A 26,653-nucleotide genomic window follows, 5' to 3' on the forward strand; every position below is an offset into this window, starting at 1 on the left:
AAGGGTAGATTATGTAAAATATTAAAAGAGAAAAATAAAATAAGATTAAAGGATTGGGTAAGAGATATTAAAACAAGAGAGGATATGGAAAATTTGTTAAAGGAGAAGAAGCTATCTTGGTTAGAATATGGTCAATTAGAGCAATGGAATAAAAAGTGGATTAAAGATAATAGAATGTGCAGAAAGTTGACGAGGTTTGAAGAAATAGTAGTAAGTAAGGAGGAAGGGAAAGGAGGGAGTATAGTTTCAAAAGGATTAATGAGTGAAATATATAAAATATTGTTAGAGAAGGAGTTTAGAGAGAATACAGAGAAAATGGTTTGGGAATCAGATTTGAAGATACAAATAGGGCGACAGAGCTGGGAGGGACTATGGAAACAAAGAGTGTTGAGAAGTTTATCAGTAAGAATAAAGGAGAATTATTTTAAAATCCTATGGAGGTGGTACCTAACCCCGGTTAGATTGAATAAGATAAGTGATCAACATTCAGCAAATTGTTGGAGAGGTTGTGGGGAAAAAGGAACGTATTTACATATGTGGTGGCAATGCAAATATGTACAAAGATTATGGAAGATGGTGTTCTCAGAAATTGAAGAAATAGTGGGAATGAAAATAGAACAAACACCAAAAATAGCATTGCTGTCACTATTTGAAGATATAAAGTGTGGAAAAGGAACTATAGAGCTGATATCGAATTTGTTGGTTGCAGCACGACTGATGGTAGCTAGGAACTGGAAGGTCCAAGGGGAATATTCTATTGAGGAATGGTACAAAGAAGTATGGGATATAGCCATTAATGATAAACTGACATGTAATATTAAGTGGAGAAAAGGCGTAACTAAAATAAATGAGTTTGAAGGAATTTGGAAACAGTTCCTAGTGTTTGTGTTTACTAAGGGAAGTGGGAAACCGCCAGCAGAAGAAACGATCAGATTTTGGACTCAAGAATGATCCCGAGGTGGGGGGTGCACTTTTATGTTAAGAACGAAGATGTTGTAGTATGATAAGGTATATGTAATAGTTTTTGATATTTGTACTCAACAATCATTCAATATGTATGCAGCAGATATTTGATGTTTTTTTTTCTTATTGTGTTTTGTTTCAGTTATATTTTGGTAATGTTTATCTATGTTTATATAGTGTTGAAAATGAATAAAAATTTAAAAATAAAAAATAGATCTCAGCAACTGGAACATTTACCACAGCCAGTAAGGAGAGACAAGACTAGAAGGGAGTGGGAGAAGAAAGGGCTCCTTTGCTTGAGGTAGTAGTGTGGTATGCAATGAGAGAAAATGCAGGTCAAGAGCATTGCTTCTTATGGGATCTATAGAATTTTAACGTCACCCAGAAGATCCAAATTCCACAGTAGGTGACAGCGTAGATTGAACACCAGCTGTGTGCATGTTTATTTCTGTCCGGGAGTTCTTACTTGTAGAATTGGCAGTCCTGTGTTTCATGGGAGTTGTTATGTTTATGAACACTACTTAAATTAAACCCCATACATGGCCAAATATTTAGATTTGGTTTAAAGGCAGACACATTGAAGCATAGGATGTTTAAAAGGCCATTTGCTTCAATTGCAACAGCTTGATACCTGGGGCTTGTGCCAGTGGAATGCTCAGAGGGCTGTAGATACATGTCCTGTATTTTAATTGTTGTTTTATGGAAACTCTCTTGGAAATGTGCAGCTAGCATTCTCAAGCTAATTCGTGGCCCCTGATGGCCGTGCATTGCAGCCCACCATGCACTTAATGAGCCCAACTGGATCACACTTTTTTGGGGGAAGGGGGAATCACAGATACAAAGTGTTTATCCAGTCCTTTGGGTATGGTATGTTGTACATTGTCCCAGGGCATTTCCATTTTACAAGTATGGACTGAGGCTGAGAGAAATGACTTGCCCAAACCTGTGATTAATGGAAGACTGAGAGCAGCAAAAATGTACAGTTGGGCTTTTTAGAATGTGGTAGGAATGGGTAGCAGGAAATATGTAATGCAGTGCTCTCCATGTTACGTTTTCACTAGATGCGCCTGTGATGCATAGTATATGTCTGTTTTTCTTTGTATGACATTACCTCAGCCTTAGTTACAAATCAAGCGGCCCAAGGAATGAGAAAGTAAAAACAAGTGAACAAAAAGGAGCACTTTGTCATCTCCAACGGCCAAATTAGATGTGCTCATGGAAGTTCCATGTGTTTAAAAATGGCAGTATCTCAAACCTATGTGCAGTGTGACAGATCCATATTTTTTAAAAAGTGATATGCGGGTGAGGTGTGTAGAACTCTCATCTGGCTGCCACGTATTACCTGCATGCACTCTCTTCCAAGTGCTTTTCTCCGCCACTTCTGGAGCTCAACTGAGGTGGGAATAAGTTGGGCTGGAGGAAGGTAAGTAACAGGTGGATAGACAACTCTGTACACCTCACCCGTGAGCCCTCTTTGCTTTTAAAATCAGATCCTCCAACCACTGTTCCTATGTGGTTGGGGCAGCCCATGTTTAAACATAAAGAACTGTTGTCCTCACATCTAGTTTGACCTCGAGTCTGTCCAAATTGGCAGAAGTGGATCAAGGCCATTGCTCTTAAACAATATAATTGCAGTTCCTATCCATCTGCCGTCATTCCTAGTCAGTGCACTTGCATCACTGAACCATTCTTTCCCTTCCTTCCTCACAAGACAAAAAGGCCGAATAGGGCACAGTTGATGTGCCACACTGACAGAAATTAATGAAACTTTTAATAACGGGAGTTCTATTTTGTTAATGGCTTGACTAGAGTCTGTAGGGTCTTGCTTTAGAGACATGCAGGCCATCCAAATTTCCAGTTGATCTGGTGGTCCATTAGAACTTTCAAAGTTCTCCTTTCAAAGTATATAGTGTTCCTAAAAGCCTAACCTGTGGTGTTTTACATGGCCCGTAAAATTATAAGGACGTCTAAGTACATTTTTCTCATATTTTATAAAGAGAAACACACCCCATGCATCGGCTGCCTGTGCCAAGTTTCAAGCTGGAATGAATTTTTACAGCTGAGTTTGAAACCTCACAAAAACGTGTTTTATATAATGGAAAAGTTGACACAATCTTAATTGCAGCATTAGGAATGGCACCACTGTATTTCCCCTCTATATTAAAAGACATATTGAACACTTTCAAGTAAACATAGTAGAAAGTAAAGCAAAGATCACCTGCTAGATGAGTAGCCCACCAATTTTTAATGCAATATGATTCCAAGACAAATATGGACATAATCTTAGACCATGTTGAAAGTGCTCTCAAGGGTCCATTTTGCCCCCTTACCAAATACATGTTGGTCAGTATAAGATGCTAGCTGTGTAGTGTTCTATATCAAAGCAAGGCAAAAAATCCTTTCTGTGGTCTTCTCCAAAGGTCTGAAATGAAGATATGGCAATGCTATGGGAAGATTCAAAGTTGCACAACATTGGGGTCCTCCTTTTAATATTACTTGCTGACTCCACAGGAAGGGATGGTGCCAAGTACATCTGGAATTGACTTGGTTGTAGAGATTTGCCAGAAGATGTGTGGGCTATCCAACTACTGCTTGAAGGTGTCCCTCCAGTTTATTTGTTGAGGCAAACTCTTTTTCTCTCTCCAGTGATTAATCCACAAGGCAGTGTGGGCAAAAGACCTCATTCATTCATTCATTCATTCATTCATTCATTCATTCATTCATTCATTCCATTCCTATACCACCCAATAGCCAAAGTTCTCTGGGCAGTTTACAACGATTAATGAGAGCAGCCTGGACTCTCTTGGTCATAGTGGCTCCTTCATGAAGATCACTGTGCCTCTTGAATTTCTTTTGGAATGGTCACTGTTTGGCTCATGAGTGCTCATTCATTAGGGGCAATATCCAACACTGCTGCTATTTATTTTGTGCCAGTGGGACTGCCAGCGCAATAGGAACTAAAGTTTCCTAAAGCAAACCCAGAAATGAGCAGAAAAATGCTTGTTTCCAAAACAGGAAGTTCAGCGGAGCACCCTTCTGTGAGCAATACTGACCTGCCCAGAGTGAGGATAGACAACAGATACTCTGTATTCACCTTGCTCTAGCAAAAAGGTTGGGGTAATCCCCAACTTTTTAAAGATGCAGCTTTGACGGTTGTGCGGTGGCTGCTGCATCATATAACCAATGCATGCCACTGCACACCCACTGCAGGGCTTTTGGAGCATCTAGGGAGCCCCCATTTCTTCAGTGTAAAATGAGATGTATTTATTTATAGCACTTGATTCTGTGAAAAGGAGTAGTAGCCAAGGGGAAGCTAGCAGCAACACGAAGGTTTTGGGGAGTCATCAAGAGAAACAGCGATGGTGAGAAAAGCGAGGCAGTGATGGGTATCTTAACCCTGCAGTCACGTGAGAAAGGAAAGGGCTAAGATGGGAGGGGAAGCTGAGAACACAGTATGATGCAAATTGTAGGTTTTGTGGGAAGTAGTAGTCAAGACACAATGTCTCTCCTCTGTAACTAGTGATGCGGAAATGAAGAAAATGCCATCAGCCAATATCAGCAGAGGCACCTGGTTTTTGGTATAGAGTTCACCGATTCTGCAGGGTTTTGAAATAAATACATCTGAAATTCCAAATATGCATCCAAAGTATAAACCAAATGATTTTTTTTTTCATACAATGCAGTGGGACAGAGTTACAGAAACTCAACATTGTGTTCTTTCTCTAATTCCTCGTCTTCTATATAGCCTTTCCACAAGTGAACAATCAAACATTTAGGGTGCACTCCATGCTGGTTGGGGAATGCTGGGAGTTGTAAGATTTTTTCTGTCTAAACATGCATAGGATTGTGCTCTTAGCCACTATTGCATGATTGTACAGTGTGAATGCAGGGTCACTATGCACCCGTGAAGTTTTATGTTTGGCACTACAGTTTCTTACACTATCTTTGGTATGTAAGCTGATCTGTTGCTGAAGGTGTTTTTTTTTAAAGGGGTTGGGTACTGTTTATTTCTTCAACTGTTTTTAATTTGTTTAAGTTTTCATTTTAATCTCAATGTTATTATGGTTAACCTCCTTGGGGGCCATTCTTTGCTTTATAATTTAAGAAGGAAAGAAAGAAAGAACAAATGAATATCCCTCTCTACATATGAGATATCTTTATAGAAGTAAATGCAGGGTAGGAAATAAACTGATACTGTGGCTATATTTCCCAATTTTTTTGAAACTACATTCCCCACCCCCCAGTTAATCTCCTAATTATCCAGCAGTAAGACTCAGATTCATGATCTTCACATTCCTCAGCAAACCTGTTCAAAACATTTGCCCTCAAAACAGGAGTTATCTTGGACATTGCTGCAACTATGTTTCAACACTTTCATGGGAAACTCAAAGATTACTCCCAAATCTCAATTTTATACCACGGATGGGTGTGAAAAACAATTTTGACATACTGTACTAACATTTTTTTCAACTAAAATATACATCTGTTGCAAGCAAGTAGCTAGCTAGTCTTTAATATTACAATAACATCTGGCAATAAAGACCACACTCCATTTGTAAAGACTCCATTTGTTTAGTTAGCTAAACAAATGGATAACATTTGAAGGGCTGAGGAAGAATGGGAGAAATGTTAAAGTGTTTTCTATTATTCTGTCTAACAATGAACCTAGGTTTTTGAGAGTGCCAATCAGTGTGGAAGCGAAACAAGGCTACTCAAAAATAGGGTTACTATATAGGCGCGAATGCCTTGGGTGTGCAGAAATATATAAAATAAAAAGAGGCCATTTTTAAAATGTCTCACTGAACTTCCAAGACCTGTGGGATGTTGAAGCACAGAAGGGGGAAAATACATAGTTTCACTGGAGAAGAAACTTCCAGATTCACACAAAACATCTTTTAGAATTTGTTTTTAAGGGATCTGTGGGGTATCTGTTGGGAGTTATTTGGTATTGCTTTCTCCTGTTAAAAAGACAGTTAGCAGAGAAAAACAATAGGCAGAACAAAATGAGTGTTTACTAGCCCCACATGCACGCAAGACTACCTTGGTAAAAAAAAGAAAAGAAAAAGGAGACCACATTCTTCCTTTAGTGAACAAAAGAAGACAACTTTACTCACAAGTACTCTTGCATAAACAAACAGGCACCAGTGTAGGGTTTCAAGAGGGTTTGTTCAGACTATTTCTTTGTTCCTTTACAGAGGTAATGGTGGAAGGCGCAGAGAGAGAAAGAGAGACAGAGACAGAGGGAGGGAGGGAAGGGGAAGAGTAGGAAGAAGGAACCACACTGTAAGCTATAGAGATCCTAAGGCTAGCTATGCCGATGCATTAACAAACTGCAACACTTCCTCCTTCCTCGAACTTGAAGACGAGGCTGCAATATTCCCAATAATATCCTAGAATCATAGAGGCACCTTGTAGGCTATTTAGCCCAACCCTTGCTTGTTGCAGGACATCCAGAACTAGAACCATCCACAACATATGGCTATCCAGTCTTGAAGAATTCAACTGAGGGAGAGCCACCCCACTCCCCAGAATTGATTCCACTGTCTAATTTAGGGCTATCTAATGTTCAACAGAAATCTACATCCTGTAACTTAAGCCCAATTAGATTTAGTGGCAGTAGAGAATACGTCTTTACCCAATTTGATCTCTCAGCCCTTTATGCATTTCAACACTGCTATCATCATGTCCGCTCTCAATATTCTCTTCTCTAAGCTAAACATATCCAGTTCCTTCAACCTTTCCTCATAGGAGGTTTTCCCCCCAGTGAGGATTGCCCTGTTTTGAGGGATACCCCTTCCCTGACATCGAAGACCGCCCCCTCCCCATATTAAGCATGGTCCCCTGACTTTCGGTGTAGCACTTTCAGGGTCTTCTGTGGGGTGGAAGGAGGTCCTGTGATGAAGTGTCTCAGGGCTCATCTACTAGGGGTGTGCACAGACCCCCCACTCCGCTTCACTTTAAGATCCGCCATTTTCGGATCGGCCCGCTCCGCCCCGCCCCCACTCCGCCTGTGCCCACTCTGCTCCACTCGGAGCTCCGGATCCGGATCGGAGCTCCGGTCCCCCCCATAGGGGGGGTTACCGGGCCCTGCCGCCATCGCCGCCCATGCGGCGACGGCGGCAGAGCCCGGTAAGGAGGAGGGGGGCCTTACCTGCCTCCGTCCGTGGTCCGTCGCCGTCTTCAATTGAGCCCGTGGTTCCAGCAGGAAGTCTGGGCCGCAAGTGCGGCCCAGACTTCCTGCTGGAACCACGGGCTCAATTGGAGACGCTGACGGACCGCGGACGGAGGCAGGTAAGGGAGAGGAGGGCGGGGGGGGGTTTACCAGGCCCTGCCGCCATCGCCGCCCATGTGGCGATGGCGGCAGAGCCCGGTAAGGGACCAAGGGGGAGGGGGGCCTTACCTGCCTCCGTTCGCGGTCCATCACCGTCTTCAATTGAGCCCGTGGTTCCACCAGGAAGTCTGGTCCGCAAGTGCGGCCCAGACTTCCTGCTGGAACCACGGGCTCAATTGGAGACGCTGATGGACCGCGGACGGAGGCAGGTAAGGGAGAGGAGGGCGGGGGGCGTTACCGGGCCCTGCTGCCGTCGCCGCATGGGCGACAGCGACAGCGGCAGGGCCCGGTAAACCCCACTTACCTTTCCGGCGGAGCTCCGGATCGAGGCGAAGGATCCACCTTCACCTCGATCCTCTTCGCCACGCTCCGCCGGCCCCCCAATCCTCTTCGCCTCCGCCTTAAGGGCAGGCGAAGCCCCCCGCTCCGCTACTGCTTCTCCGGTCCGATTAGAAGTGGAGCACATCCCTATCATCTACACCAAGCAGGATATTCCACTATGAAAGTAGTATGAAAGGTATATAAAAGGCTGCAGCCACACTGCTGCTTTATAGCAGTATTGAAGTGCACTGACAACTGTTGGGGCCCATTGGTTAGGTACTGATAAACTTTTTGGAACAACCCAGGCCTGTAAAAGAGGGATGGCCTCCACTTGAACCAAAATGGAACCAGATTGCTGTCACTAAACATAAGAAAAGCAGCTTTTAAAGTGTTTCTTAGGCTGTAGCTAGACCTAAGGTTTATCCCAGGATCATCCCGGCTCCGTCCCTGCCTGAGCACTGGATACCCTGTGTGTCACCTAGATGAACAGGTTTGACGCCTGGACGATCCAGGGATAAACCTTAGGTCTAGCTATGGCCTTAGGAAAGGGATAACAGGAACTGGGAAGCATCAGTTTGAGCTGAATGATGCTAAATGTAACTGAAGATGAAGATATAAATGCTTCTAAATGTAAATGATGAAGATGTAAATGTTTCCAATTGCCCAAATGGAGATGGGGAGGAAATAGGCCACGGACATATGGTGAAACATAAAAGCCATGGAAAACAGTGAAAGCCAGTAATAGCAGAAGATGCACATACCAGAGACACCTGGGGAGGGACACCCTCTATAGGTGTTTCTATGCCTGCTGTTAGATAGATTTAAGGTTACAATGTACAATAATAGTATTTTAAGAAGATTTGTTCTAGTCATTTTTTTTTAAAAAAAATCCCCCAATAACCAGACACATAAGTGCTCCTGAGGAATAATCATATATGATCGCAAACACAGGGGAAGGGTCTGACTGCCCCTTGCCCAACGTAAATGGTGCTCCTGTTAAATCCTGAGGGAATCATAGTAGCACAAGGTTTGCACCTTTGCTCCTGCACCTTGGATAGTTCCTTTAGAGTTCTGGTTGGTTCTGACTGAAACCCAGAGCGGATTCGCCACCCCACTGACATCGGAGCCGTCAACCTCTACTGCTTTCAATGGAAATGCAAGTCAATATATTACTCTTAATCTTAATTAAAAAATCATTTCCAAATAATTTCCTGTGCCTACTCTGATGTTTTGCCTTTGGAATAACTTGGAATTCTTTGATAGATCCTAAATCCCCAAAATAAATGAACTCTAGAGGTTACCACCATCCCAAAGAAATGTTTTTCTGCTGTGGTCATAATATAACAAAGAAGGTTATAAATTCTTTCTGATGATAGGGCTGATTTTAAATGAATTTGAAGTCGAATAATGGGCAAGAGTGTTTGCCTGTCCCTTGTGAGGTAAATGCTTCATTGTCCACAGGAAATGGGAAGAACCCATTAAAAATATTTGTTCAGTTATTTTCTGGTTGGCATAAATTTAGCCAGATTCATTTCTATCCAAACACAGCCTTTGCTATCTACATGGATATGATCATTGGCAACCATTGCTTATTTAAACTCTTAAATGCAGTGTTAAAAATATCAGTCGACACTCAATTAAAATTCTCACACATGGCAATGCACAGAGTAACTGATAATCCTGCTGCCCAGAGATGTTGCCTATAAAATGTTGAAACTGTCTTGAGATCAAAACGCTGAAGGAGCAATAGTACTGTTTTTCACATTACATTCTAGTATTGGTCCTTTCTTTTTAATTCTCAGACTGTGCAATAAAATCTTGACATGAAGTCATTGCTTAAGCAGGAAAATAAACACTTTTAGGCTGCATACCAGGACTTTAAAGGATTAATCTTTGTTTAAGAAATTGCCACTTGCATGGATAAAGAACAGCCTGTATGTGTATTTTGACATGTGCCAAAATACCAGATTATACGGAATACTGGATATTTTAAAAATAGTTTTATTGTGGCTTTATTAATGTGAATGTACACTTTGCATAACCAGAGCGCTTAACTGATCTAATATCTTTTGAAGAAAAATTTAATAAAAGGAAGGGTGTGTTCACATTGGCAGCTTACTGCTGGAACTTGTCTGTACTCCTGCAGGACAGGATCCAAAGAACTGTACAACTTTTTACATGTATTCAAGGGAGTTTTAGTCTTCAGTTAGAAGGCATGGCAAGCCATTTCTTGAAACCAAGTGGCCTTTCCAAAGCACTATATATGATATGGCGTTGGTGGCTGCAGTTCAAAGCAGACTGGGGCGGGGAAGCTTAAATGAACTCTTTGAATCCCAGCCATAGGAAACATGTCTGATTCTTTATATTTTGTTGTTATCTTGCTGCTAGAAGAGGTTTGCTCTCATTTTCTCTGCCTTGAAAGACACAATGTGGACAGTTCTGTAGTAGAGTGGAACCGGGGCCCAAAACAGACCTTATTTTAATTCCATAGCTGACAGATACAGATTTAAAGTAATGTCTGTTTTGGCCCTAGATCTGAGTGGGAACTGATGGATAAAGTGGCGTTTTCAAACCATGTTAATCTAGGGCCCTTTTTGTATAGAGGCTTCCAAGTATGTTCAGCCAAAAATACTCAAAGTGCGAAAATCTATACAAAATATATGTTTGGGGCAGGGTTGCCTGTGCCTTCTGTGCCCTACACACTCTTAGCCCTTATGAGTTCCAGCGAACATCTGAACAGAGTTTTCATGCTTCCTAATTAACTAATATTAGCGCGGCAGCATAGTTCAATGTTCCACAATGACTGCGTACTTTCCCCACAAAAATACACCATATATAGCTAGCTATCATGGTTTCAGAGATAAGTCTGAGTATATGTTAATACTCTGTGATCATGTGACCTGCAAAGCTATCTCATTTGCTAACAAATTTAGGAATCAAATAAATAACATGTTTGGAAAGGAGGCAGAGGACTTAAATTTATTGTTTGGCCAAAATGTATGACACAATGAAGCAATTTAATGTTTTTGGTTGTACTAGCATATATACAGAAACATAATCTAAAAGAATGCAATTATAAATAAATTATATATAAATATACATTGGCTTCCTTGTTATTACATACTTTGTGGGTTACATCATATAAACAAAGGGTGGAAATCTCAAGTCCAAGGTAAAAAGCCCCATTTCTGACCACATTTGCTTGGAAACAGAATTGATATCAGAAGTCAGCATCATTGGACAGCTGCCAAGACACCTTTACCAGTAGTGGGCACTGCTAATACGCTTTGCTTTTGTGGCCGGTTATCCTGCCTTCTCTGAGCATGCAAGCGATGACAAGGGGCATCATCAGACAAGGGTTTTATTGCACACTCATTGCTGGGCACTCATTGATTTTCATGGGTCCCTCTCATGACATCATCTGCGTCCCGCCCCTTCTAGCCTTCTTTGTGCAACAAAAAAACACCCCAGTAAGTCTGACTTATTTTTTGAGATGGAACTTGCTGCTATCTCCGGTGTGCAGGAGAGGTAGCGCGATCAAAACAGCCCACTGAATGGGCCACATGCACATTGTTTACTTTGTCTTTTGAAAGAGGAAGTAATGAGGGATAAATGTGCAGGCGGAGAAGCAATTGTAAGGAAATGCAATTTCCCCTTGTGTGATGATGCACAAGGGTGAAGGGATGGAGCAGCATTGTCCACTCGCCTTGCGGTCGATACTTGTAAGAACTACATCCAATAGGAGAGGACAAAGGAACAGGCAGTGGTGATTATGGCAAGAAGGAGGTGTCTCTTGTCTATGGGCCCACCAAAACATGGAACCAACATTGCTTAGATGTGTGTATAAGTCCTATGGAGTTCAGGGGAATTTATTTCAAAGTAAGGGTGCATAGATTTACAGCCTAAAACAAGCTCCTTTGGATTTTTAACTTGGCTGTGATGGATTCCAGTTTTTAGAATCTGTCCATACTATAAATTAACATGGGGAAATATATCTTTACTGGCACTCATGGAGAAGGCTGATGTATAAGTGGAGGCGCATCTGTCTGCTTATTTTAGCAGTGTGTATGTGTATCACTTATTCCTGGCACTGTGGAAAGAATAAAGAGACTTGCACTCTTGCTGACTGTTCCATGGATAAACAGATCCGTAGTCCTGGCAGGTGAAACCTGGCATTGTAAGAGATCCCTGAACTGCCAAGGAAAAGAGGGACAACATTTTCTGGGAAGCTTAAGCATGCTCACAGCATGCAGCAGACAAAAATAATTTTGCAAGCCTGATTAAAGCAAAAAGACATCCCTTATAAGCATTACTGCTTTGAAGATGGATGCAAACAACTGCATGGTACAATAATACCGAGATATAGGACCTTCAGAAGAAATTTGTGTAGATCTATTCTGCTTGCTTTAAAGGTGGCTCAATGTGGCCCCAAACCCTTGTAATAGTGTGGGGGAGAGAGACAGAGACTGAGAAGCACATTCAATTGCTCCATTTAAAATGGGTGCCCGGAATCCTGTGGCAAGAAAGGATAGCTTCCAGGTGATGTCTGGCTGAGCTGTATCTGTTAAGGACATATCAGCAAATGCAGCAGGACTTGATTTCCTGCTACTGCTTTCTCTTTCCCTGGATAGGAGGAAAAAGACAGAAAGAGCAGGCAATCCCAGCCCAAGTTCAGTTTCCATAGAGGCTGCATTTCCCCCTTTCCTCATAGCCTTAGGCTTGGTCCAGACATAAGAACATAGGAAGCTGCATTATACCAAACTGACCATTGGTCTATCTAACTCAACATTGCCCAGAGCAGCCTTCCAGAGTACCCTCCAGATGTTTTGTACTACAATCCCCACCAGCCCCAGCCACCATGATCAATGATCAACGATGATGACAATTGTAGTCAAAAACATCTGGAGGGCAACAGGTTGGGGAGGGCTATGCGAAACCATGATGACATTATACACGAGTCAGCTCTCTGTGCTTGTATAAATCTGGGAAAAACAAACATGTGTATGTAGTTGTGTTTACTCCATCTAGCTTCCTCTCTAACTTGGAGTTTGTTTTGGGGTGGGGTGGGGTGAAGCTAGAAGGGGATGGTGGGAGAAAATGGGGGTAGAGCATGGGGCAGTGGGCACAGGAGGCGCAACAGTGCTTTTAAAAACAACAACTGCAAAATTTGTAGACTCATCACAAATTCATGAATTAAGTGATGCATAAATTCATATTATTTTAATTGTCACAAATACACAAACAGTCTTTCATAATGAACAGCATGGATAAATAAAATCCAGATTTCAAACCTATAGATAAAAAATATTAGTAGCACTGATTAAGAGTCCTTGTCCTAATACCAAACTTTTTGACATAAGGCATTTATTGTGCACTCGCCATTCCCTATTCATGGTTGTTTATGAGGACCCTCCAATTTTGTTGCTGTTTTAAAAAAGCACTTCTGGCAAGTTTTGTTTTAGAACAGGGGAAGTTATTTGTGAAAGCAAAAGAAAACGTTGTTTATACTTGTGTAATTGTACTATTCTGCTATACCATAGGGCCACCTAGAGGTTATGCAGCAGAAAAACAGGAAAATAAATACTCATTGTGTAGTGCTTAGATCTCAATTCTGCGATGAAACCAAAAGTAAATACAGAGGATTAATGGCCTCATGTAGAAAAAACCCATTGACAAACTGAGGAGTCAGTGAAGATTATCCCCCCTGCCCCATACACACATCTTTGAAGCCTGAGACCACAGAGTATGGCTCAGTTCTCACATATGATATGGGCTGTTGAATTCTGGATTGTCATGATGTGTGAACTAAGCCCCAGTATCAAAGAATGGTTTGTTAACCACAACTAAGGCAGAAAGAGAACCCCTGTTTTACTGTTAGGCAGTGAGCACTGGGTTTGTTAACCCATGGGTTGTTGTTATGTGCAAACCCAGAACCATTCATTCCTAGGGTGTTTCACCAGGTTACAGAGGTGGGGGGCAAGAGTGTAGGGTGACCATATGAAAAGGAGGACAGGGCTCTCGTATCTTTAACAGTTGCATAGAAAAGGGAATTTCAGCAGGTGTCATTTGTCTGCATGTCACACATGGTGAAATTTCCTCTTCATTACAACAGTTAAAGGTGCAGGAGCTATACTGCAGCTATACTGTGACCAGATTCAAAATAGGGCAGGGCACCTGCAGCTTTAACTGTTGTGATGAAGAGGAAATTTCACCAGGTTCTCCATATATACAAATGACACCTGCTGAAATTCCCTTTTCAATACAACTGTTAAAGATACAGGAGCCTTTTCATATGGTCACCCTACAAGAGTGGTAAAAAGCTCTAGCTGCACTCTTGCTTGCCATTTTCTGGAACTAGCAGTAATGATGAAGTCAGCCTGGCAACACTACCTAAACAAATGGATTCCCCTTCCCTCAGAGCTGCTCCTGACAACACTGAGGAAGTTTTTAAGGGCTAATTCTGCTGGCCAGTTAAGGAATCTGCTCCCAATTTATGAGCTGATTAGAGCCACATGCATACACTTTCCATCTGTGCTACCTGCAGCTCATTAATTACCTGAATAAATTCACCTGCAATTCTACAGCAAAGCATAAGTAACCAGTAAAATGTTTCATTACATTTTTTGTTCAAACTGAACAAGCAGCAAGTGTGTATCAATCTGTGGTTGGCTGGCTGGCACATTTGTAATTGGGCACAGGGAAGCCAGATGCTACCTTTGTAATGGCTAGTGCTACTGGTAGGGCATGGTGAGCCCTGACAGGGTGGACGTGGAATTTGGGAAGACAGAATGGATAGGGTTTCTTAGTTATGTAGCAGAAGCCTGAGAAAGATGAAAGGGAGTTTGAGTTTAGAGTAGTATGTTTGGGGTGGAAATGAGACTCATGATTTTTTAAAATTTAGATTGAGAAGCAAGGCTTCAAAAGTGTTGAAAGATATTTCCTTTATTTTGGTAAAAGAACATTTCCTTTGCATTGTCAGTGCAGTGAGATTTCATTAAATGCAAGGCTTCAAGACTTTGCCTGGGGGTGGCCGAAGAGAGTCTTTCTTAATTGGTGCCAGTAGCAGCAGCTAAGGAGTATTCCTTGCCTTGTGCGTGGAATAGACCAATGGCAAACAAGCAGGCAGCTGATGTGGTGAAGTTATGTCAGGACTACTGTGCTGTAAAGCAAAGGTATTTGGGATATGGCAAGGGAGCAGGAGAAGGGGGAGAGAAACAAATGACCCAGGGATTAAGAAAACAAACTATGATTTGTTCGAGGGTTTGCCGGACAAACCTTAGGAGGAACAAGAAACAATGGATTAAATAAACTATGGGTTAGCATTATGTGAGAAGCAGGACAATCTGTTCTTAGAAGACTTGCAAGAAAGAAAGACAGACTAAGTTTCTTCTTATTTCTAAGGAAGCTGGCTCTCCCACATATGATTTAAAAGAAATTCACAAACCACTGCGGGGATGTTAATCACTGTGGCGGGCCATGCATCATCAAAGCCTCCATGGAGTTCTTGATGCTTTCCCCAAGACTCCTTAATGCCTTCCCAGAGCTTGGCCAGACTTATAACCACAGAACCAGGAAAGCGATATTAAAATAATACTGCATCTCAATTTCAGTAGTTACAGGAGTAGATTATAAATGTACTTAGTGCCATAAATGCATTTTTTTACTCCATGCTAGAAATCAGAACTCCCTGAAAGCCCTGTGTATACTGTTCAGCTCAATACAGAAAAAACTTAAAATATTGGTAGAGTTAATATCAGTTTCATTTGGCCAAAATGGCTGTGTGATCAATTCTGTGTGCCAAGTCCTGGCTTTTCAGCGTGGGTTGACATATTACTATAAAAATGAGACAAGAGTGAGGGTATATATAATTCCTAAGTAAGATACAATAAATGATGGAGTTTTGTATCTTCCTAATTTTCAATATCAAAAATAAAAGGATACAATCATAGATGTATTGTTGATAAGGTGGGTAGTGGTCATGACAACTAGTCTAGGCAGAGTTGACTTAATAAAGTGTGCATACAAATAAGAAAACTCTTGTTACAGAACTTTTATAAAGACAGTAAATGGTTTACAATGTTATTTAAAGGAGCTATCACACTGTTAAGAGCTGATGAATCACATCTGTCGTTTAAGAGCTATGAGAACGTTCTTTTAAAGCAAGGTCTCTTTTCTTCTCCTGTTTTCTTCTTTATTTTTTATCCCACTCATTTATACCTTGTTGGGATTGTTTTGGGTGGTAAAAGAGGATGTGAGGGGGATTCATGCTTCAGGGCACGGGTAGACAGAAAGTAAATCTGGATCTACTAGAAGATTTCTGGATGATTTGCAATAGATTGACTACAATTTCTGACTCCAGGTTGTTTTGCAACAGCAGCAACAAACTCAGTGCCTCCCCCTTTCACCCTAAAATTTACAGCAAAGAAAACTTGGAGATAACCATGAGTGTGTGTGTGTGTGTGTGTGTGTGTGTGTGTGTGTGTGTGTGTGTAAGGAGCTCCATTCAGTTCTGGTGTCAAAACAAATTCCTCTACGCAGAATTTTTTAAGTCGAAGTTGACTTTTTCTTCACCAAAGTTTGGCTAGTGAATGTGCCCATTCCTTCCTCATGGGATAGTAGAAACATATTTTATGACTTCTTCTTCTGGTGCCTTATCCTATCAGAGGTGAGCTATCATTACAGCTATTTTTTTTATGTCACTGCTTTAAATAATTGAATAAAAGTACAGCTATACTATTCCTTTACGTTGTTTAACCACGGTGTTCATCTTCTTCCCACTGATCTTTCCCCCTCAATTTCCCCTTGTATAAAAAGTTGGAGTATGGTATAATTTTCTCCTTGGATAATATGACCAAGATACTGTAATTTTCTCCTTTTGATGATATTTATTAATTCCGTTTGCTTGCTTACCCTATGTAGTATGGCTTCATTTGTTACTCGATCATTTGTTGGTTGATTTATGACTATGTTCTGCTATTACATACTTTTCTTATCCCAGTAATTGTTTCAGGTTGGAAGAAAAGGATTTAGACTGATGGAGCTGGGGAGAGGGAAAGGGGAATATTTGTATTTGTTTCACTTTGAAAAGTTACATTTTGATAAATAGTTAATTAAAAGAAGAATTGCTAGTGGCAATAATGTTTGCAAATGCCACTTTGTAATCAAAAACATGCATCTTCAGGCTGCTTTGCCACATGCCCAAAGTAAGCGAACAACCATTCAATTTGCGTTTTAACCTACTTTCAGGGTTGCATGGCTTGACCCATATGAAGTTTCTTGTTGTCTGTCTTCAATGTGGCCATATCATGGCCAGTTCTCATCCCATGTTTAAATTGTCCCAATAAACTATTTTACGTTCACATGTAAAGATTTCACATGTATGAGCACAACAAACATGCTTTTGCAAATGTGTACATTATATAAATGCACTTGCTGGGGAGATGGGATTACACTCCACATGGGTTTGCTGCCACCACATCGTCTTACTCCTTTGCCATACCAAATGCACTGGTTACTGGTCAATTTCTGAGTACAATTTAAGGTGCCAGTTGTAACCTTTAAAGGCCCAAATGACTAAGGTCCATGATACCTAAACCCCAACCTCTATTCATTTGAATCTTCCTGTTTTCTGAGGTCATCTGATGAAGTTCTTCTCATGTCCCCCCTGTCCTCTGAGGTACAGCTGGTGGAGAGATTCATTGGAGGGTGGTGGTGGGGTGTTCTGTTGTAACGCCTAGAATGTGGAAATCTCTGCCCTAAGAGGTCAGGTTGTCTCTTTCTTTGCAAGTGTTCTTTTGTAACTTGAAGATGGTTTTTCTTTTCCAGCAAGTTTTTTATTTATTTATTTGTGGCACAATCCCCCCGCCCCACCTCACTTTAATTCTGGCTTTTTTTTTTTTACATGTTTAATTCATAGTTTTACTGTTTTGTATTTTATTGCTTTGTTTATATTTATAGTGTTTTATTGGATGTTCTTTTTTTTTTAATGTAAGCTGTTTTGGGTGCTTTCCAATAGGGATATAAGTTTCCATCCCCATATCAGTAAAGTGTAAAGCAGCCCTAGGCATGGGTAAAACTTCCTTGAAAAATTATGAGAGTTGGGTAGAGCCATCCTGGGACAGCTGTATCCAATTTGTGTTCAGCCTGGGAACGGAGAAAACACACAAGAAAAAACAAATCAAACCATCATCAACCTGACACATACCAACAGAACCCTGGAAACACTACCAATCCAACCAATCAGGGACTCAGAGCCAGGCATTTGGGCCTAGCCAGCTCTTTGAAAAACTGGGCCAGTCATTTTGTCCAGCTGATATGCCTCTCCAGAGAGTCTGCCTACCCTCTGCTTGCATTGAGACAATTCTCCATGTGAGTCAGAGGGTAGGTGATGGAGACAGAGGAGTGGCAATATAGGTGGGCAATGCAGTATTAAAGGGAAGAGCATTGCAGTTGTTTTCTCCTGCCTCAGGTGGTGAGAAAGTTTGTGCTGGAGCTGCCCAAAACAACAAGGTACATCTAACTAGGGCTCACCTTTTCCTTATGCAATATACTAATAGAATATGTTTATTAGGCAACCTATGTAGGTTTTAGCCACAGTTACAGTAAAAAGAGGGGGGAAACAAAACAAAAACATTGAATTATGCAGTCAATACAGTATTTCCAATGAGAAGATGGAGCCCGCTTATCACGCAAAATATAATATATAAGTTTAAAATTATAGTTACAATAAAGATTCAAAGGGGGAGCAAAGGGGGTTGGACTCGATGGCCTTGTAGGCCCCTTCCAACTCTGCTATTCTATGATTCTATGATGTTTGTAAGCACAGGATTATTGAGCAGAGCAGTTGGCCTCTGAGGGGAGGCTGACTCAACCTGCCTCTCATTGATGGCTGGCTTGGGAGTGTGGCTGGTTTAGAGCTGTTCTTGGATCATGTTGGATCTTGTTTTTTGACTGCTGACCAGCAGCAGTGGGGGTGGCCAACCATGGGCACCTCCAAAACGGTAGACAAGCAATGAAAAGCCCACATTGCCTACAGAGCATACTGGCATTTTGAACCAGGGTGGATTTGCCCACAGGCGATGCTTGACAACTGGGGACCCTTGAGGAGGCAGTGTCTGTACTTCACTGGAATTTGTTGATTGCCTCATTGCAGATTTAATGTTGAAAATGAAGTTGTGGCACTTAATCCCATTCATGTTTCCTGTGTCTTCATTCCAGTGTTTGTGTGCGCTTGACAATTTTCAGCTGTTACCTAGTGAAAGACTCTGAACAGTCACTTCTGTAGGATCACCTTGGAGCCCTGAATTATGGACAAAAGCCAAAGTGAGCAAAACTTCCTTATTTGTGTGCTATTACCAAGCTCACTTTCATACAAAGGAATGGAAGGCTTAGAGCCACCTTGCCAGATGAAAAATATTTTATATCAGGGCTATCATCCCAAATTGCTTCATGTTCTAATGCTAACTGATTGACAAACATACACATGAATGTATCTAGTGTTTGCCTTGATGAGTTAAAAAAAGAGTGAAGTTACCCGCTTGGAAAACATCTCATTAGAAGTGCACACTGCTGATTGCAAAGGTTGGATTAAATGAATAAACAGTGTGCATCACAGTTGCCAGCCACTTTCTTAAAAGCCTTCGTGTTTGAAGGGATGAGACAAATAGAAGGAGATCAGTGTGATAATGCCGTACATATTTAAATGGAATCCAAGGATCCCAGCAGTTGAGTCAGAGGTCCCATGGAGATTGAAGACCTACCTTTCATTCTTGTGAATGCATGGCCAGCAGCTGACTTGTAAGTAATTTATATGCTCTGTGGAGAGATTACTTCGTGCAGCAAAGAAATCCTTGTCTACTGAGCAGAAAAACAGCCACTTTTCTGTTCCAGTAGCCAATGGGATTGTAGGGAATAGAAGATTTGGTTAATACTTTACTTTATAGACTACTTTGATGTTCTTCTACTCCTGGACTCCCACCCCATACATCACTTTCCCAGGGAGCTTTTTTTTTTTTAAATGAAGCTTATTATTCATGTGTACCATGAATACCATCAATCCACATTTAACAGTAAAAAGCATCAGAGTTCAACTAATGAGTAAATCAATCCAACTTGCCAATTCATTCTTATTAGTAATTTGGTGACTTGGAGTTTTGCAACTTCCATCACAAATAAATAGCAGACATACCCCAAACTCAGACAATAATGAAACATCTACAACCATTCTGTACTTCTGAAGGGTTGCAAATGTCTAAAGAACAGTGTGGCAGTGCAATACAGCATTCCCCCTCTAAAAATTTCTTAAGCATATTATTTTTCAATGTACTTATTTATTTAGTACATTTACGTCCCTTCTTTTTTCATGATGGAACCCAAGGTGGCATATCTAGGGTTCCCAGGTGGTCTCCCATCCAGACACTGACTAGATTAAGAACTGCTTAGCTTTCTGCAAAGTTGCTGTGTCATGTATCCCCAAACTTTTAGTGGCTTATTAAACTAATTGACTGGGCACAGCTAAAAATTTCAAATAAGCAATCCAATCTAGCATAGTTGGCTGTTACAGAAAATAACAGAGAATTGCACTAGGCCATGAAATAGGAGCCAATGATATGAGATAGCATCCTGAAATTAGCAAAAATGCTTGTTTCTAGAACAGGCCAAGCCAGCAGAGCTTGTTCTGTTGACCTGCCTCATTACAGAAATGAGCATTTCCACTTGTTTGGGGGCTTGTACCCAGAAATGCAAGATCTCCATTCTGCAAACATCGGGCGCTGCTTTCAGAAAGGAAGCAGCAGAGCTGTCCACTCATGAAACAGAGAAGGCCGTAGGCCCCACTTGTGAACGGGCAGCATTGGATACTGCCCACAATACAAAAGTCATGTTATTACAAATTATAACTTGATGATGGTAATAATAATTCCTGCATTGAGCAGGGGGTTGGACTTGATGGCCTTATAGGCCTCTTCCAACTCTACTATTCTATGATAACAATAATATATATGGCAATGATAGTGTTAAGTAAGCACTGGGACAAGTTGTACATGGGATGAGTCAGCACCTGGTGGACGGATAGGAAAGACCTGGAGCCTTCTTTTACCCGAATTCCAGACACCAGAATTCAATTTCCATTCCTCAAATCACGGATCGAATTCAGCCTGAAGAATCCCGTGCATTTTGACTGGTTGTAATAGCCTTTTAAACATATGAAGCTGGGCACATGGTTGCAATCTTAAAACTTGTTAGAAGTGGTGACAATGGCTGCCACCCTACACATAGCTGCACATAATTAGGCTGGATTGAAATAGTGGGCAAGATTACAGTATTATTTCACCTTCCAGCAAAATCCAATGCAGTTGCTTAACATTGCATGAATCGCTTTATTTGATATCATTTAACATAAGTCGTTCAGTGGTCAGTGTAAAAAAGGCTGTAAATATGGAGAAAGATGTTAGGACATCTTAGAAACCAACCTCTTACTTTTTGGATAGAGGCAGCCAAAGAAATTTGTCAACAACTTGTATGCACTCATGATTTCCCATCTGCTATTGGTCAAAGTGTCGAATTTTTCTGTTGTGAGATACAAAACCAGTATTTCCATTTCTGGCAGTGGTGGGATCTATTTGTGCTTTAGAAATGACTTTGTTTTTATCAAATTATAAAGGTAAACAAAGGTGCTGACATAGCTTTGCCCTTGGTAACTATTAATATTACCACTAGAGGCTTTGCCGGGGGGGGGGGGGGCAGAAAATGTGGTGAAGCTAAAAGAAGGGAAAATGCACCATTTCCCGACACATTTTCCAAAAATCCCTGGAAAAATGTGTTTTTTTCTGAAATTGTCTATTTGTTTCTGGACTCCCCCCCCCCCCCCCGGGTCGGTCTTCAAATCTCTAATTATTACTATAGCAGATATCAGGAACATGGCTTCATTAAGGTAATGTGTGTCTCATGTTAGTATTCTTGTACTTTCAAAGGAAAAGTTGGATAATACTTGGATATTATTCCTTAGAAGAAATAACATACCCATAAATCCTCTTTAGAGAGAAATTCAATCCAACTGGGTTGCTAGCATTCCATTTTGACTGGCAAATGTCCCTGTAACAATATGAAAGGATTCCTGAATTCAGCCTGAATGTGTTTTGCTTCCTGGGAGGAACCAGGATGTAGTTAAGGGCAACAGCCAGAGCTTCTGGCCTGAGGAGAGAGAGGCCACAACCTGAGAGAGCTCTTTGTAGGAGTCTTTGTTTAAATAAAACTTGGAAGTCTGCTTGGAAGCAGAGTTTCTTTGAAACTGTGGGGTTCAGTCTACCAACTTTGAAACAGTCACTGCTTCTTCATTGTGGATTAAAAAAGGCTGAATTCAAAATAGAATTCAAAATCTTTATTTCTATCCTGAGTCTGGAGGATGATGCTATTTAAGTTCCTCTCTTGGGCATGCATTTTCTATTCCCTCTGCCTGTGCTTCTGCTGCTCCTCATACACAAAACTACGTGTCTTTGGCTGGGCTTCCATCCCCCCACCCCAGACTCTGTCTTTGCCAGCTGGAAGCATATGCAGAAAGTGAAAATGTGAGTCAAAGTGCACAATTTGAACAGCTGTCTAAATATGTAGATATTTTCTTCCAAACTGTTGCAGAAGAGTATTATGTGAGTTAGGAGTGTGATATCCAAATTAGGTTTTATAACCCATTATCTAATTAATAAATGGTGTCTTTCCCTGTTCTAAAAGCACATTTAGAGTTTCCAGTGTTTTGAGAAAGCAAATCCATCTCCTTTGCTCGTACATTCCCGCCCATTTTGATGGCATACTATGGGCATAACTGAGGACAGAGCTTGGCTCACCTTGTGGAATATGGTGGTTGTCTCATGCAAATCTCTGGGCACGCATCAGAGGAACTGAACAAAGTGGACTTTAACTCATTAAGGGCATGAACCAGGAAATAGTTAAGCACAGGCTGAACTCTTACCCATTAAAATTAAAGGGACTTCAAAGGGCTTAACTCTGAGGCCTGTTCTGTCTTTTCAGCCTTCCAATAAAATGGTTCAGCAAGTTATCTTTCTGCTTGGGAAACTACTGATCCGTGGAATGTCTGAAATGCTTTTGACAATTTATTTTCTTGCTAACCTTAAGCCTTATAGGAATGTTATTTTCAGCAGTTTCTTGGGAAGCTGGTCATAGAGATCTCCTTGTTTTCAAGACTCCCTTCCTTTGCAGGGGAGTCCAGTTGGGTAAATGGCTTTCGCTCTCACTTACTGCTTAAGCAAGCTCTCCCACTGTCTGATGTGAGAGAGCACATGCACCGCCATTTCCTAACCCTATTTTCTTTCACATCGTCATGCCCCCTCCTCCTTTCTACTTCCCATGTGAACAAGGAACTGAGTACAAGGCAGAGGTGAGGGCTGAGCCCCACATCACACATTTGCTCCTGCATTCCAACCAAATACCAATGTCACAAAAGGCAAAGTTTGGATGCTTAGAGAAATATCCACCTTCCTCACACACACACGCAACTCCCCACTCCCAAAGAAACACACACACACACACACACACACACACACACACACACACACACACAGCTTCTTTAAACAAGTGATTTATTGCACACTCATGATTGGCCACTCAAGGAAGTTTGTAAGTCCATTACATGATGGCATCAACCATGCTATCCCCTGGAAGTCTCGCTTTTAAACCCCCAGAGATAATGTAGTAAGATCTGGGAAATAGCCGGATCTCCTGGTGTGTAAACTCAGTGTTGCACTATAACCAGGCCGCTAGATGGCTCTGTCTCATTAAAGTGAATGGAGCATGCAGAAGGAGGAAGTATTCAATTCAAATCATGTGGCTGTCTGTTTAATGGTACAGATCTTAATCTCAGAAAGAAAGCGGAAGCAGAAAGCCCCTGTAAGACAGCAGGATTTTTTTTTAAATGTAGAGAAGCTCTGAGAGACACCACACAAACAAAAACCCAGCCACAGCCTCGAAAACAAACCCAAGCAACACACACCACACCCAAACAAATGAACCAACTAACATTTCCTCAGAATAGGCAAAAGATGCCCCTTGTTCTCCACCACCTCTTTTGGTCCACCAGAATGCTCCCTAGCACCCTACAGCTTACCTCCCCCCATCCTGCAGATGGCTGGGCTCAACTCAAAATGAGGTCTGCAGCGACCCATCTGTTTCATTTTCTAAGGAGATAGAGGCCAGTGCTTCACTTTGCAGCATGCCAGCCTCCCAGTTTAATTGTAATTAATTGTTAATTATTTTATCAATTTAAAACTTCAGGAGGGACAGGGACCTGGGTGGGCGCCAGGGGGAGGTATCTGAAAGCTCATTGGAGCCCCCGCACTATGTTAGGGACTCCAGCTACATTAAGTGTGATTAGATGCATTGTGATATTAAATGGTGCAATACCATGCACGTGTATTTAGAAAGTTCCACTGAATGCAATCAGACATCCCCAGGAAAGTGTGCATAGCATTGCAGCCTAAATGTTCTATGAAGTAGTATTCATGTTTTAAAAGAAGGAAACAATTATAGCTAAACTTACAGATATGGCAGCTTCAGAAGCCAGTGCAGGACTGGTTATTGTACGAGATAGGAGGCAGAAATACATGAATATAGCATACAGTGGGAAAAGGGCCTTTAGCAATATGTAAGTGTGTGTGTGTGTGTGTGTGCGCATGCAAAGTGCTAAAGTAGTTATCCTTCACATGAGAACAAAGATGTTCCAAATACAGAAATGTCCTTATTTTCATCAGTCAAATGTTGGAGGATATATAATATTGTAATACTGACATAGAGCTTCTCTACATGAGCAATTTATTGCATGTTCGTGATTGGCCATTCACAGACATTTGCAGATCCATTACATGACACAGTCAACCTTCAGGACATCTCCCACGCCTTCCCCCAGAAGTCTCACTACCCTGCCCCAAGATAATCCAGTATCTAAAATAATTGCGGTATTAATTCAGCCACTAGATGGTGCTGTTTCATTGAGCTTTATGTGAAACATTGCCCAGAGAGGAAGTTTTCCATTACAAATCACCTGGTTGCATCTGAAGGAGCCTGTAGTGAACGTGGAAAGGCCAGAGGGGGTGGGGAAAGCCTGGTCTCTACATTTCTCTTTAATGTAGAGACACTCATAGTCTCTGGTTAGCCATGGCATTGGCATAAATCTTCACCACACACCAATATATGACCAGCCTGTGTGATCCGATTAGCACCATAGTGTGGTTTTGGTTGGACATTGGTTGCATGATAAATATATGTAATTTGACAAATTACAAATTGTAGACTTGACTGGTCTTGTAGACTTGCTGATAGAGATGCTGAGTTGGCTTTTCTGAAGGTTGAGGAATGATGTCAGTTTCTGATCATCTTGCTTTTTATAACTCAACTGGTTTTTCAAAGTAGCATGTATCTTATACTGCTCTTCCTTTCCCTTTGATGACACTTCAAAACATTGGAGTGGATAGTGCAGACGTAGCCTTAATTTTGTGCTTTGTAAGCTCTATTCAGATGTTTTACCTAAATATTTGGTCCTAGTGAATATTTGGTGTTCTGTCATTTCTAAATGCTTCCTGCATGTTAATAGTTATTTCCACTTGTCTGTGTGCTGGATACCTTGTACACACATTTATGAACCAGGTTTAAAATAATCTCATGCTGGAGAGAATGAGGGCGCAACCCTATGCATCCTTACACAGAAAAAAAATTCCTAGAAGCGGCAAGATTCCCCCCGCCCTGTAAAAATATTTATAGGATTGCGTCTTTAGTGGTGTAAGGAATGGATATCTGTAGATACTTCATCTCTCCCAATGCAATAGTAATAGAGTGAAGATGAGGAAGCGTATGTCAGAATTTCTAGCAGGTCAGTATGGAATGGGTGAAATATTTACTGCTGCTACACCTACCTAAATGTGCTGCAGTAACTGGCATGATTGTCAAAGCTCAGTTAAGATTTGCTAAACAACAACAACAAAACCTGGGCAAAACAAAAAACCAACAAAACCATTAGGAAGGGAGAAAAACCCTCTACAATATTTCTCTTGCCCATCTGTATGGTCTGGTCTGAACCTCTTATTTTAAGATAGCAAAATATCACAGTTAGATAAAATAATACGCCACATTTTTGGAACCTTTACCTTGCATTGGTATCTCAGCAGCAATCCGTGAGTGTATTCATGTGAGTGGATGTAAAATACCTTATTGCAAACACTCTCCGTCTTTACAGTATCATCTGCCAAGGAGTTTCTTCAAGAGGTATATATTTATGCACCTAATTTCTGCAAAAAAAATAAAAATTCTTTCCTCTTCTGGCCGACTTTCCTCTTCTCAGCCGCGGATTCCTACAGCTGTGTCTTGCTTTAAGTCACAGTTGACTATAAAGTAATAAATAAGCAGCAGGCATACAACCTGTCGTATCTGGATGACCCATTCCAGCTGCAAATTTTCCCATCTCTATATCTAATCTCCTTCTGCAATTTCAGAACTTGCTTACTAAGATATTATTTTTCATGGAATGCATCCCTTTTGCCTTTTCCTTTTCCACTACACACTCCCAGTCCTGTGTTCTGTATTTATATTATCCATATACCTAAAATATAGAATATTGTATTTGCTTGGATACATACCTTGGTACAATTCTTCTAAAGCTGCCATCTTATTTCATTTATAACACTTTATCCTGCCCATCCTTCAAAGGATCACAAGGCAGTGTACACCTACCCCATCTTCACAAGTAAGTAGGGCTCTATTGAATTGAGAATGACCATTTCTCAGCCATTTCACTCCTCTTAAAATCAGCTATTTTACTTCAGCTACAGTTTGGGGGCTGAGGCAAAATTCTTGGAATGGGGGGATTAAAGTGCTGCAGTTTGTTTTTGTTTTACACAGATAACTCTGTTCTGAGTTGCTCTTTGGATTTTGGAAAATTCAAAATGGTGGCCACCATTAAGAATGTCTACCTCCTTTGCCATTCACTGGAGCTGCTATTATAGTGAATAATAGTTTAATATCTACAGAAGAGCTGCAGTA

This window comes from Elgaria multicarinata, chromosome 10 (genome assembly GCF_023053635.1).
Source record: "Elgaria multicarinata webbii isolate HBS135686 ecotype San Diego chromosome 10, rElgMul1.1.pri, whole genome shotgun sequence".
Lineage (NCBI taxonomy): Eukaryota > Metazoa > Chordata > Lepidosauria > Squamata > Anguidae > Elgaria > Elgaria multicarinata.